Source organism: Mirounga angustirostris, unplaced genomic scaffold (assembly GCF_029215605.1).
Source record: "Mirounga angustirostris isolate CCGP_5_RB_7025 unplaced genomic scaffold, mMirAng1.0.hap1 SCAF_10, whole genome shotgun sequence".
Lineage (NCBI taxonomy): Eukaryota > Metazoa > Chordata > Mammalia > Carnivora > Phocidae > Mirounga > Mirounga angustirostris.
The window spans coordinates 101,956,699-101,970,011 of NW_026991718.1; the positions used below are offsets into that span (position 1 = coordinate 101,956,699).

Sequence of the window (13,313 nt, forward strand, 5' to 3'; positions counted from 1 at the left end):
CACACCAGGGACCTCAAATCTAGGTCTTCAAACCCCTCAAAACATACATTTTACCAAGTTTACCAAGACCTTTTCTACCTTCTTCCTTTCCAAAAGTCATTTTGTTAATTGTAGCTTTAGAAATATGGGGTTATATTTTTGTACATGTATGCCTTTTTAGTCTAAATTTTTACACTGAAACTTGACATTAAAGAAGACAAAACAAAATCCAACGAAACACCAAAACCAAAATGGAAAAATAAACCTCTTACTAATCAAAATAGATTTTTTAAATGAACTCATGGGAAAAATAAAGAACAAAGGAGGATAAGTGACAGGGAGCATAAGATTATCAAAGCAAACAATCGTTTATTAAAACTTTCAACGGAATAACTTGGAATTTCAGACAAACTACACAGATGGGAAGGGTAAAGATGTGACTTGAGACATTTTGGAACTTGGGAGGTTCTTTGAGTTTGATAGCATGAAAGACTTAATAAGCTAATAAGCAGGCAGCAAAGCCTGACATCACAAGACACAGTGCAGAAGATGTTTCTAATTTCAGTGAATTTTCACAAGGCAAATACCCAGCTCTTAAATTTTTAAAGAAAAAAAGAAGGTGGCTTTGTAGGTATAGATACCATAAATGCTGATCTAAAATGGTGATGATACAAATTGTCCATCAGCATCCCCACTTGTAAATGACAGACTTTTTTGGTTTATGAAGGCTACACAGAAATTATCTGGTGCAAAGAGATCAAGGTTTGGTTTGCTTCCCAACATGGTGACTTATTTTGTGATGACCTTGAGCAAGTCCTATAACTTCCTGTGTTTAATTTTCTTACCTTAAAATGTGAGTAAGAATATCTAGTTTGTGGGCTGTAATAAGGATTAAATGAAAATTGGATATAAGAGCACTTTGTAAACTATAAAATGTTATTATTTTCATCTGAAAACAATCTAGTATTTATTGAAAGTTATGCCATGCCCTTCAGTATTGAAAAAGAAAATGGCGTTACTGATTTTATTCCACATTAAGCCACTGTTTATTGGGTACTTGGTATACGCAAGGTGCTCTGCTAATAACACTGGTACCCTCTAAATAGAATAAGGCATGGTCATGACCACTGGAATGTTACATTGGTCCAGATCAAAGCTACCATATATGTATGCATGTGTCTCTATTCCTTTTGTCCAACATTTACTGAGTAGTCACTGCCTTAAGAAATGTACAGAATGGCTGGCATGTGTGTGCATGCACACGTGCACGTACATGTGTGCACATATGCACAAATAGGCAGATTCTACATTATGATATGTATTATAAAAAAATAATTTTATGAGTCTATGACAAAATTTTCTAGAAGGGAGTTTCCAGAAAGTTTAATATATGAACTTAGTTCTACACCTGGAACTATTTATACATAAATGCCATTTTTTTAAATAATAGCTCAACATATAATAGCTTGGATAATGTTTTTCCTCACTGTAGTTTTTGGCAATATCAGAGGTAAGTAAATAGATGGATAACTTAAGTGACCAGGAAATGGAAAAGCGATATGTCATTGTAAGCAGGCATGACTGGTAGAATGAGGCTGGTTCACCACAATTAAAAACAGTAAAATTCTAGGGGAAAAAAAAAAAAAAAAAAAAGAATGGATGTGGCATCTTCTAGCCTTCCTTGTATCACAGTCAATATTTCAAAAACACTAATAAAATACCACCTATACTCAAATGCTTGGTGGATATATTGAACTAAAGAGGTTTTTGTTTTGTTTTTTAAGATTTAGTGGTTTCCTTGACATTCACTCTCAAGTTGCAGTCCTGAGGTAAACAACTGAAACATCCTCTTTTCTTTCCTCTATTAGTTAAACCTTTCCAGAAAGAGATATTATCATTGTTTCTGAGCTCTACAGAAACTACCTAATAAATACTGACAATTTATATAGATCAAGTAGAAGATAAGTATAAATATATTTAATAAGTAATATGTTTTATACTTTATTATAAACATTCATTTGTTTGAAATTTTACTGAACAATTACTTACCTGGGTTCGTTCTTAAGATACATCATGGACATTATTTTCATACTAATCATGGGCTTCCCTAAAAGATCCTGTGAATCCTGTCATTTAGGAGACTGGAATTTCTTTGCCAACATTCCACTCCAGTCCACAAATGCTGATGTCCTTCATTACAGTTGTTAACACATCACAAAAAACACAATAACATGACCAGAATGGACTCTTCAGTTTTTCAAGTGGTTTGAAAAACATTGTCCTTTGATTCTTTTATGAGAGTTCCATAATTTCTTGGGGTTTTCCAGCTGCTTTTTGATCACTGGCCCTGTCAGCCTCTCTTCCCAGACAAAAACTGGGACACTTGATGGTGGTTGTGGTGAATTAATAAGGAGAAAAAATAAACAGAAGGCCCTTTTCCCATGTGTTTTTTTAACTTTGCAAATCTGTTCACTATACAGTTAATTTGGAGCTTGCAATGCAGGAACTCTGTCTGGCTCTTCTAATTCATCATTCTCTTCTGATGTTATTTCATCCTTAGAGAGTCCACAAGTGGAACTCACAGCAGGCAAGTGAATAGATGGTCCTCTTTCCAGGTTCCCACATTCTTCCAGGACATCTGGGTAGCTGGGTGCAAAGGCAAAGCAAAACTTTCTAGGATTTCCACCATCCAATCCCTTAGGTTTAATATCTAAATTAGTGGTAGGCAAACATTTTCTGTAAATAGGCAGATAGTGTGTGTTTTTGCTTTTGCAGGCCATATGGTCTCTGTCACAATTACTCTGCAGTCATAGCATGAAAGCAGCCATAGATAATACATAAATGAATGAATGTGGCTATGTTCCAATAAAGCTTTATTTATGGACACTACAAATTGAGTTTCCTATAATTTTTATGTGTCATAAAATAGTCTTCTTGTGTTGAATTTTTCCCAACAATTTAAATATGAAAAAACAGCTAAGCGAAATAAGTCAATCAGAGAGACAATTACATGATCTCACTCAGATGTGGATTTTAAGAAACAAAATAGAGGTTCGGAGGGGAAGAGAGGAAAAAATAAAGCAAGATGAAGTCAGAGATGGAGACAAACCATAAGAGACTCTTAATCATAGGAAATAAATAGGGTTGCTGAGGGGAGGAGGTGGGGGATGGGGTAATGGGGGTGATGGGCATTAAGGAGGGCATGTGATGTAATGAGCATTGGGTGTTATATAAGACTGATGAATCACTGAACTCTACCTCTGAAACTAATAATACATTATATGTTAATTAATTGAATTTAAATAATATATATGTGTATATACACACACATTTAAAAATAAATAAATATGAAAAAGCATTCATAGCTTGTGGGGCCATACAAAACAGACAGTGGCTAGATCTGGCCCACATGCAGTAGTGTGCTAACCCCTGATCTAAAGGAGTAGTTCTTGACATTTATGTTTCAAGCCAGTACTTACTTTTTGGATCCCACAATTTATATCTCTACATGTCTGTCCCTCGATACCTTCAGTGTCCAGAATGGAAGTTGTGATTCTCTTCTCCTGTGCTTTTATTGCCCAGGGTTTTTTTTCCATCTGAAAAGAATACTCTCACATCTACAGCTAGAAAACTGGTAACCATTCTTGAGTGCTCTTGTACTACACTTCACATCCAACCCATCACCAAATTCTGTGTATTGTACTTCCACAACATACCTCAGATCTGCTTAACTTTTTCCATCTGGACCAAGTTACTCTCACCTATTAACTGGATTGGATTCCTTTAATAATTTCCTAATTGGAATCTCCCCTTTTCTGTCTTTCCTATTAGCTAAGTCATTACAGAATGAGTTATTTTCATTGCTTCTGAGGTATACAGAAACTGTGTGATCAATATTGACTATATGTATAGGTAAAAAAAATTTCCATACCTACCCTCTCTTAGTTCATTTTGCTATACATCTAAAATGAATTTGCTAAATCATTAGTCATAAAATCTCTCTGATGGCTTTCCTTTGCCCTGAAAAATAACCCAAGCTCCTAATTAAATTCTTCAAGGTTCTACCTGAAACAAACTCCACTTTCTCCTCCATCTCTTCACCACCTCTGGTCACTCTCATTGTTCATTACACTTCAGCCCACTGGCCTTCTTTCTGTTCTTGCTGTTCCTTTCCTGGCTCCACACTTTTTCCTCAATCTTCCCTCTGAGGTGGTCTTTCACCAGTTCTTTGCTTGGTTCTTTGCTAAGTTTCAGCTTAATTATCACTTTCCCAACTGGCCACTTTATCCAAAGTAGGCATCTCCGTCTTAGCCTTGATGACTTCCTTCATAGACTGTATCCTAATATTTAACAGTTTTGATTGCCCCTTTTTTAACCTGTTCATTGTCTGTCTTCCATATAGATTGTAAGTGATGTGAGGGTAGATCTTGACTGTGGGATTCACTGTATCCAAAGGCCCAGTCTATTACATAGAATTTACTGAATAAATGACCTAATAAATGAATCTATCAATTTAAACATGTAGACCAATCCTGTAGTGTAACTGTTAAGTGTATGCCAATTTTTAATTGATCTATAAACTACATTCAGAGAAATCCATCACGGCAAGTTTTCATTTTTAAAGCTTTAATGCATTTTTCAATTTATTTGCCAAAACAATGAGTACTTTTGTTAATAGAGGTAACAAAAATGCAAATGTTAAAAGGAAATCCCATCCTGCTAAAATTTTTGTCTGTAGTTATCTAAACCATGTCCTTGAAATCTGCATAGTTACACTATGCAGTATGATGGAAAACATACAGTTTCTAAGGTAAATGGAGAAGGGGCAGTATGCCACCAGCAGGAAAAGATCAATTTATCCCTCAAGTGGAGCTCTGGGGAAGGATGTGGGGGCTTTGGTTGTGGAACTATGTCTTCTCTGTTTAATCGTACATCTCTCAAACCTATTCTTTCTGTTTTTTCAAAAACATCATTTAATTTGAAGGATGATTAAGAAGTGATTTAAAAAATGTGCATGGATGGGGGCCATGGCATGGGTTGGAATACTGTGTCTTTGTGGCCTGTGTAATGTCAACCTCTGACCCCCAGTGTCCTCCTTAGAGCCCCAGAGTAATTTCTCATTATACAGTTATTTTGAAGACTTGGAAAATATTTGTAAGGACCTGGCATAATATATGACATAGACAAGGTAGATATAAAAATAAAGTCTTAGCTTATGTGTCATAAATACTACTTTTTTAAAGGAGTAAGTTCCATGAAGTGGAAATGTCTTGCATGTTTGTAATAAAAAGAAAAAGAAATCTGGCTTGAGAAGGATTTTGGCTATTGTAAGTCCCTGAGAGGAAATTTTTTTCACTATGTTCAGCATTTTGTTAAATGTATAAGACAGTATTTGCTACATTATGCTGCAATAACTAACAGCTTCTGAAACCCAGCAACAAAGGTTTATAAAGGTTTATTTCCTGTTTATTTTGTATTTAGGCTGTGGTAGCTGCCCATTAGCTATGACTCTGCTCCACATACATTCATCCCAGAACATAAGGAGAAGCAGCCTTTCTTAGGTACATATCTTTCTCAATGCAGAAAAATGGAGATGGTTGAATCATACATGACTCACAGCTTTAGACATGGCATATGTTACTTTGCCCACATTCCACTAATGAAAGCAAGTCACACAGGCAGAGTGGTATCATTGAGCCAAGGAAGTCACTCCTCCAAGGGAAGTCACTGCAATTCACATGGCAACACATAGAGATTTATAATTCTCTTATAAGAGGGGGCATAGTAACTGGGTATAATAAGACAACAGATTGCATTAGCCTGAATTTTTTCCCTAAAATTAAAAGGAAAAAAAAATAATTAGCATGCCTTCTAGACTTAATGGACAGATTTCCTCCACCTGAAATAAACCAATAAAAACATTGCTTTGTAGGGGTGCCTGGGTGGCTCAGTCCGTTAAGCGGCTGCCTTCAGCTCAAGTCATGATCCTGGGGTCTTGGGATCGAGCCCCGCATCCGGCTCCCTGCTCAGCGGAGAGCCTGTTTCTCCCTCTCCATCTGCCTGTCACTCTGCCTACTTGTGCTCTCTCTCTGTCAGATAAATAAAAAATCTTTAAAAAAAACCCCAAACATTGCTTTGTAGAACCAATTGGATGAGATACTTAGCATGATAGAAAATGCTGTTTTTTTAGTAGCAAATTAAATAGCACAGTCTCAGAATAGTTTCCTGTGACTGATACGGCTTTTGTAGGACTGGTCAAATAGGTGGATTTAGTGTTAGATGGATAGGTCTGGGCAACACTGATCATCATTCTCCCCGGACAAGCTCTCAGAGCTGCAGTAAGCATGATTGCATTGAGCCTCAGGCTAAAGGATTTACAGTCTCCCATAGTCAGACCACAATATATTCATTAAATATTTGCCCAGAGTTTACTAAACTATTTGGGCTACCCAGAGTTGTTTGTATTAATAGCCAGCAGATTGAATTTTCTACTTATACACTCAGTCATCAGTAAACCCTGGAAAATCCTCTTTCCCCCTCATATTACTTGTTTTGCCACCGTAAAAAAATAACATATTTCAGCTCTCCCAACTGGTACCTGTCTCATTGGTCAATACTTGAGTCCAACTTTATCCCACTTAGAAAGAAATGAAACAGGTACTTTCATTCTCATTTTTTAATTGAGAAACTGATATTCAGGGAGTGAGTCCTGTCCTCTGACCATGAGTTGGTAAGGGGAAGACAAGGAAGGTACCCTGGATTCTTCATGAAGACCAGTACAACAGTATGGCTTGGCATTTCAGTTTCCATGGAATTCCATAGTGGTAGAAACCTAAACAATTTTATTATGAAAAATTAACAGATTTTTGCACAGAGAAGAATTAATCAAAATAGTTTTTCCCTCCAGATAGTCAAGCTTAACAAATTCTTTTATAATTGTTATTGGTGTTGTTTTTTTTAAAAAAATAGCAATTCACATGATATTAAATAAAACAAAAATAGTTTTCTCACCTTATGAATCCTAGATATTTTTTAAAAAATTTTTAAAGATTTTATTTATTTTGAGAGAGAAAGATCATAAGTGGAGTGAGGGGCAGAGGGAGAATCGGACTCCCCTGAGCAGGGAGCCTGATGTGGGGCTCAATCCTGGGACTCCAGGATCATGACCTGAGCTGAAGGCAGATGCTTAACCGACTGAGCCACACAGGTGCCCCAAGAATCCTAGATATATATTTTTAAGATTTTATTAATTTATTTGCTAGATAGCACGAAAGAGAGAGCGAGTGAGAGTACAAGCAGGGGGGAGAGGCAGGCAGAGGGAGAAGCAGGCTCCCTTCTGAGTAAGGAGCCCAAACTGGGACTCAATCCCAGGACCCTGGGATCATGACCTGACCTGAAGGCAGCTGCTTAACTGACTGAGCCACCCAGGTGTCCCAAGAATCCTAGATATTTCCTAAATGATCAATGTTCATATACAAATGGCAACCATGTTGGCTTTCAGCAAGTTGGTTGCTTGGGGAGTGGATTTTTTCAGTCAATTGGTATCTTTCCCCATTTTTACTGCCCTAGAACATACATTCTAGATTCAAGAGGACTGAGCTTAATCCAAAGATTTTAAGAAGCAAGGAATTGTTTGATGTGTTCAACTGTATATTTTTATTTATATCATCTCTAGAACTATCTCCGAGAGAAGCTAACCTGCATTCACAAAGAGAGTGACCATAAGAAATGGAAACATGAGTCAAATATGAGTGGCTATACTAAAAGAATTTATACCAAATTAAGTCATCAGATCTGTCAGGGACCTAACCAATATGATAACACTATCATGCTAGGGGGAGAAGTCTGCCTTCCCTTACCCTGAACTTAGCAATGTGACAGCAAAGTGGAAGAGGTCCAGGACCATAAGTAAGAAATAGATGGAAGTCAGCCTGAACTAACCATGTAAGTTCCATAATGTAAAGAATATGTGAAATGCTCTCAGCAAGATTGAAGTGCTTAGGCTTATATTGTTGGAGATCCACAATTCTAGTGTTTCTATCCAGGATATTGCCTGATGATATTTTGCCTTCACTCTAGACTCTAGAGGAGGGGAAACTTGAGATGTGGTTTGAGTTATTATAAACTATATGTCTTTCATAAGTCATTATGAATTCTAGATTACTATCTGATAACTGCACACTTCCTAGAATTCATAGTCAACCAGTGGTCCAGAATGAGTCCACACTGAATCTCTGAAAAAAAATGACAAGAGAAACATAGGATTTTCTTCAACTGATGGTAAAATTCAAATATCTCCTTACTGTGTGGGGATAGACTCAGAGGCATAGTATGTAAAGAGAAGTCTTAGAAAGGCAAGACCTAACCTGAGTTTGAAAATGATACAAAAAGCAGGGAGATTTGCCACTTCCCTGGGAAGTCTGAAGGGCTACGGTAGATGGCCATTTCACAATACCCCTGGCCAATCAAAACATCTACATTAGAAATGTACCAGCCTTGAGGGATTATTTGGGAATGAAGTATATTTCTCCTAAAATCAAGGTCCCCTGTATGATCAATTCAAACTCTCAAAACAATTTGAGTATCAATATGGATGCTTACATGGACAACCCAGGTGACTACTGGAATAACAAAGATTTTCCCAGGCTATATGAGCATTTTGACATCTGATGCTATCATTTATGGTTTATATTCAGTGGCTAAGCAATGTAGGAGGACAGGAAAAGTTTAGATTAAGAATGTTCAGAAGTCACAAATTCCAATTAGATTTTGGTACACCACTACCTCTCTTAAAGACAAATAAATGTAAGGATATGTATGAGTGTTCTGAAACTTCTAAGAATAATATCGTTCTTGGAAATTTCAAATATTAAATTCTTCAAAAAAAAAAACATTTTGGGGTTATCTCTATTTGGCTGGTGCAATAAGTATGGCACTAGTCCACCCATGTGATTATCTAGCAGTGCGATGGGCTCATTAATCTTGGCCACTAATAACATTTGCTGTGAATTTTGCTTCCATAAATCACTGAGCTTGTGTTTCCTGTACTGTAGAATGAGGCTGAATCTTCAGTAATTTCAGAAGTTTTAAGATAGAGGCTACAAAGATGAACCCATGATGCAAACAGACTGCCAAGTCTGTTTCTGTAATATCCTGAATGAATTTTTAAACCAGAGAACAGCAAGGTTATTAGCTACCTGAGAGAAAGAAGCAGTCAAGACTGAATGAATCACAATGACTTAGAGATGGGAATGAGCTCAGGCCAATCACATAATACTTGTTATTGTGCTCTGGCTTAGTCACAGTCAAATTCAGGAAGCACATTCCATTAGACTAAATAAAGCTTCGATCATGTGTAAAATTTCCAGCTTGAATAGGCAGCCATCCTATCACTCATCAGGCTAGATGCATTTAATGGGTGTAATTTCTTCCTCATATTTCTATGCGTTTATTGTTTCATTTTTATTATAGGAATTTGCACATATTATTAAGTTTATTATTTTGTGTTAAGCGTAGGCTTAAGTCAATACTGTTCTACAGGGTGTACATGCAAATATGTTTCCTTTAGATTGTCAAAAGAATGGGGCAATCTGATTCAACTTAACTATGAGATTAGAAGAAAGGAAAAGTGAAAAAAAAAAACTTATCGAGCACCAAGCTGATGTAACATAAGTTTATAGACATTATTTTAGGAGGGGAGGGATTGTAAAATGTGAATTCCTCAATTCCAGAAGTTCTGATTCTCCAGACTCAAGATGGAATTCAGAAAAAAATGTATTTTAAGAAAGCTTCATAGGTGATTTTGATATAGGTGAATACTGCCTTGGGCCTCTGTGAACTGCATTAAACTTAATTTGCTTAAGTCCTTAAATTGCTTAGAGGAAAAGGAAAGATAGATGAATGTTCTTTTTATTCTATGCAGGCCAATTATCTGAAAAGCTGAATGTCAGAAATTATCCCTGCAACATTTTAATTTTAAGATTGAACTTCATTTTCCAGAGCTGCTGAGCCACACAGCTCTTGAGGGTTATATGAATCAGGCCTCTGCTGGCTGCTGGCTGACCAGAGCTTCAGTCTGAAGCAAGTGCTTGTTAAGTATGATTAAGGAGATATATAGAGATATGTCTCCTTGAAGATATTATATGTGTTATATGTTTTTTGCTTTTGAGGATTTTCCAAAGTAATAGTATGCCCCAGACAAAAGCCAATATGAAAATATGTCCGGAAGTAGAGATTTAGACCTTCAATAACTGGGAATAGGAGGTGGCTCAGTTAGTTATTTGGGGGTTTGAGGGATAGTCAGGCTGAAGGTGTTTCTATTAAAGATTCTCCAGAATTCCCCCAGAAGGTGGCCCTGAGACAAAGATTTACAAGTAAATTGTTTGGGAGGAGTTTTAGGAAGCATTGGTAGAGGAACCAGGAGCAATGAGACTGACAATGGAAGGCAGCCAATAAGGCTGCTTTATCAAAGAAGTGATTGTGGACAACTGGGCCTCAGTTCTAACTGGGGAACTGTGGGAGACAGTGTAGAACACTTGCTTCAGGATTGGCTTCCTCAAGGGCTGCAGGAGCTTAACTATTGAACACTAACTCCCATCAGTCTTTGGTTGAAGGCTGCTCCGGGGGAGCATTCATTCCCTAAGTACCTCCAGCCTGCCTCTTGCACAGGCAAATCTGGCTTCAGAGCAAGTCCTCAGGCCAAGGTGCAGGCTCTGGCTTTTGAGATTCAAGCATGTGTACTGAAATGGTAAGGGTCAAGGATGCGGGAAGAGTACTGAAAGCATAAATTAGAAAGGTTTGAAGCGGGCGCCTGGGTGGCTCAGTTGGTTAAGCGACTGCTTTCAGCTCAGGTCATTATCCCGGAGTCCCCGGATCGAGTCCCGCATCGGGCTCCCTGCTCGGCAGGGAGTCTGCTTCTCCCTCTGACCCTCCCCCCTCTCATGTGCTCTCTCTCTCTCTCATTCTGTCTCAAATAAATAAATAAGATCTTTAAAAAAAAGAAAAAAAAAGAAAGGTTTGAAGCTAGCTACTCTTTTGTGTAAAGGACAATGGAAGAAAGGACCTGACAGGTAAGAACCAAGCCTTATTACATTTAATACGTCTCTTCCATAAAAACACCAAGCCAGGTTAAAAGGGCGGTAAGCTACCAGCTGCCCTGATTAGCATTCCATGAATGATATTAAGTTATCACAGTGATGAACTGGATCTGTGGTGCCAGTTCACTTCAATTTCCACTTGACAGTCCTTCCATACTGGTGAAATGTAAAATTTTCCTTATCCCCCAAAGTAGGGAATATGCTTAGTGGAAATTTTTAAAGCATCTCTTGCTTGAATGCCCTCGCTCTGTTAAATGTTTTTGCCCCATCTAAGTGTAGATTTCATGGTACAATCTCAGGTATCCCACTGTCACCAGGAATAGATTTAAAGTGAGCAGAAATTCTTGGGGCACCTGGGTGGTGGAGTCAGCTAAGTGTCTAACTTTTAGTTTCAGCTCAGGTCATGATCTCAGGGTCATGGGATTGAGCCCTATGTTGAGCTTTGTGCTCAGCACAGAGTTTGCTTAAGATTCTCTCTCCCTCTCCCTCTGCCCCTACTCCCTTGGTGCGTGCTCACACTTCCTCTCAAATAAATAAATAAATCTTTAAAAAAAAAATAAACGCTAAAAAATAAAGTGAGCAGAAATTCTAAAACCGAATGACATGACAAAATACTGTTCACCTGCAACTAGTAATTTGTTTTCTAAATGAATATGGATTATATGCCTCTTATTCAGTTGCTTATGTAAAAATTATATTAAAATTATGAATTTTTCATTTTAAAGAAAAAATTTTATGAATTTAAAAAGTTTTCCTCTGCCTCCACAAAGTACGTAACAATTCAATATGTAAAGAGTATCATATTGAAGGAACACCATTTTTTTAGCCCACCAGGAGAAATCTCATGTGGTTTCATGTAGCACTTCAGGAAACCACCAATTCTAGTTGACAGAGAAAGTGATTAAGAATCTTGTGTTATTTTATTTATTTATTTTTAAAGATTTTATTTATTTATTTGACAGAGAGAGACACAGCGAGAGAGGGAACACAAGCAGGGGGAGTGGGAGAGGGAGAAGCAGGCTTCCCACCAAGCAGGGAGCCCGATGCGGGGCTTGATCCCAGGACCCTGGGATCATGACCTGAGCTGAAGGCAGACGCTTAATGACTGAGCCACCCAGGCGCCCCAAATCTTGTGTTATTTTAAATATGCTCAGTACCTTCTCCCAAAATGTTGAAGGAGTGTCCACAGCTGCACAAACTACAGCTTTGCAAAGAATTAAAACCACCCCCTTGTTCATGAAGGTCAAACGTTATAGTGCATATAGACATGATGCCCAAAAGCTATATGAATGGAATCATAGATTTTTTTTCCACTGGAGATTTGCAAACTCATCAGATGGAGACACTGTAGAAAGTAGCTTGCCAGATTTAGATTTCATTCTGCCTCTGGTCTATTCTGAAATTCAGAAGACTTCCTCTTGTATGCTCTGTGGATCAGAGCAAGCTTCTCTCTCTCTCTCTCTCACACCCACAAACAAGGTACGATTGTTTGTGTCTTTAAATTCAGTTTATTCCCACTTCCACATTTTGTCCTCCAGTGGTATTTACAAATTGTAGAATGATTTCCTGACTACAGTCATGCCTGGGAATACTTTCCAAAGTAACTTAGCTTAAAGCTACCAGCGTGGCACTGGGACAATTAATATCAGAAGATATCCTAAATTGAGTGTCAATTTCTCAGTGTCTTTATGGTGTGGTCTCTTTTACACATAAGAGACTCTGCTGCCATTAAAAACTATTGTCAAAACATCTTTCCTAAGAGAAAAAGAATCTAAATACCAATAGTGTAATTTGAATATGGTATAATTTTGCAACTTGGATTTATCCTGTTGATTTGGGTACTTTCTGTATTGTTTTATTGTTAAGACTGAAAAGACAAAAATTTCAGCTTGAAATCCCCCAGATCACCACTAACTATTGAAATCTTTATGCCTCTCATGATAAAGCCATATTAAAAGTGTCCAAATTAAAGAAATGAGATGATAAACTAAGTGGGGCTAGAATGAGTTGAGAGAGATGCTGACTAAAAGACAATGATACAAGACATTTATATTTATGCCCCCACATTTAAGTTATACTTTTTAATTAAATTTTTAATCTTAATTCCAGTATAGTTAACATACAGTGTTATGTTAGTTTCAGAAGTACAATGTAGTGATTCAGCAATTCTATAATCAATGCTCATCATGATAAGTATGTTCTTTAATCCCAATCACCTATTTCCCTCAACCCATTCAT

At 37.4% G+C, this 13,313-nt stretch overlaps 1 long non-coding RNA gene across 1 annotated transcript in view; it reads right to left on the minus strand.

Moving 5' to 3' along the window:
• Positions 1-355: 355 nt before the first annotated feature.
• LOC135361786 (uncharacterized) overlaps positions 356-13,313 on the minus strand; it is a 574,061-nt gene continuing 561,103 nt past the window's right edge. The window contains exon 5 of the long non-coding RNA XR_010405776.1: positions 356-2,625. This is a non-coding gene — a long non-coding RNA (uncharacterized LOC135361786). The remainder of the gene's footprint in view (positions 2,626-13,313) is intronic.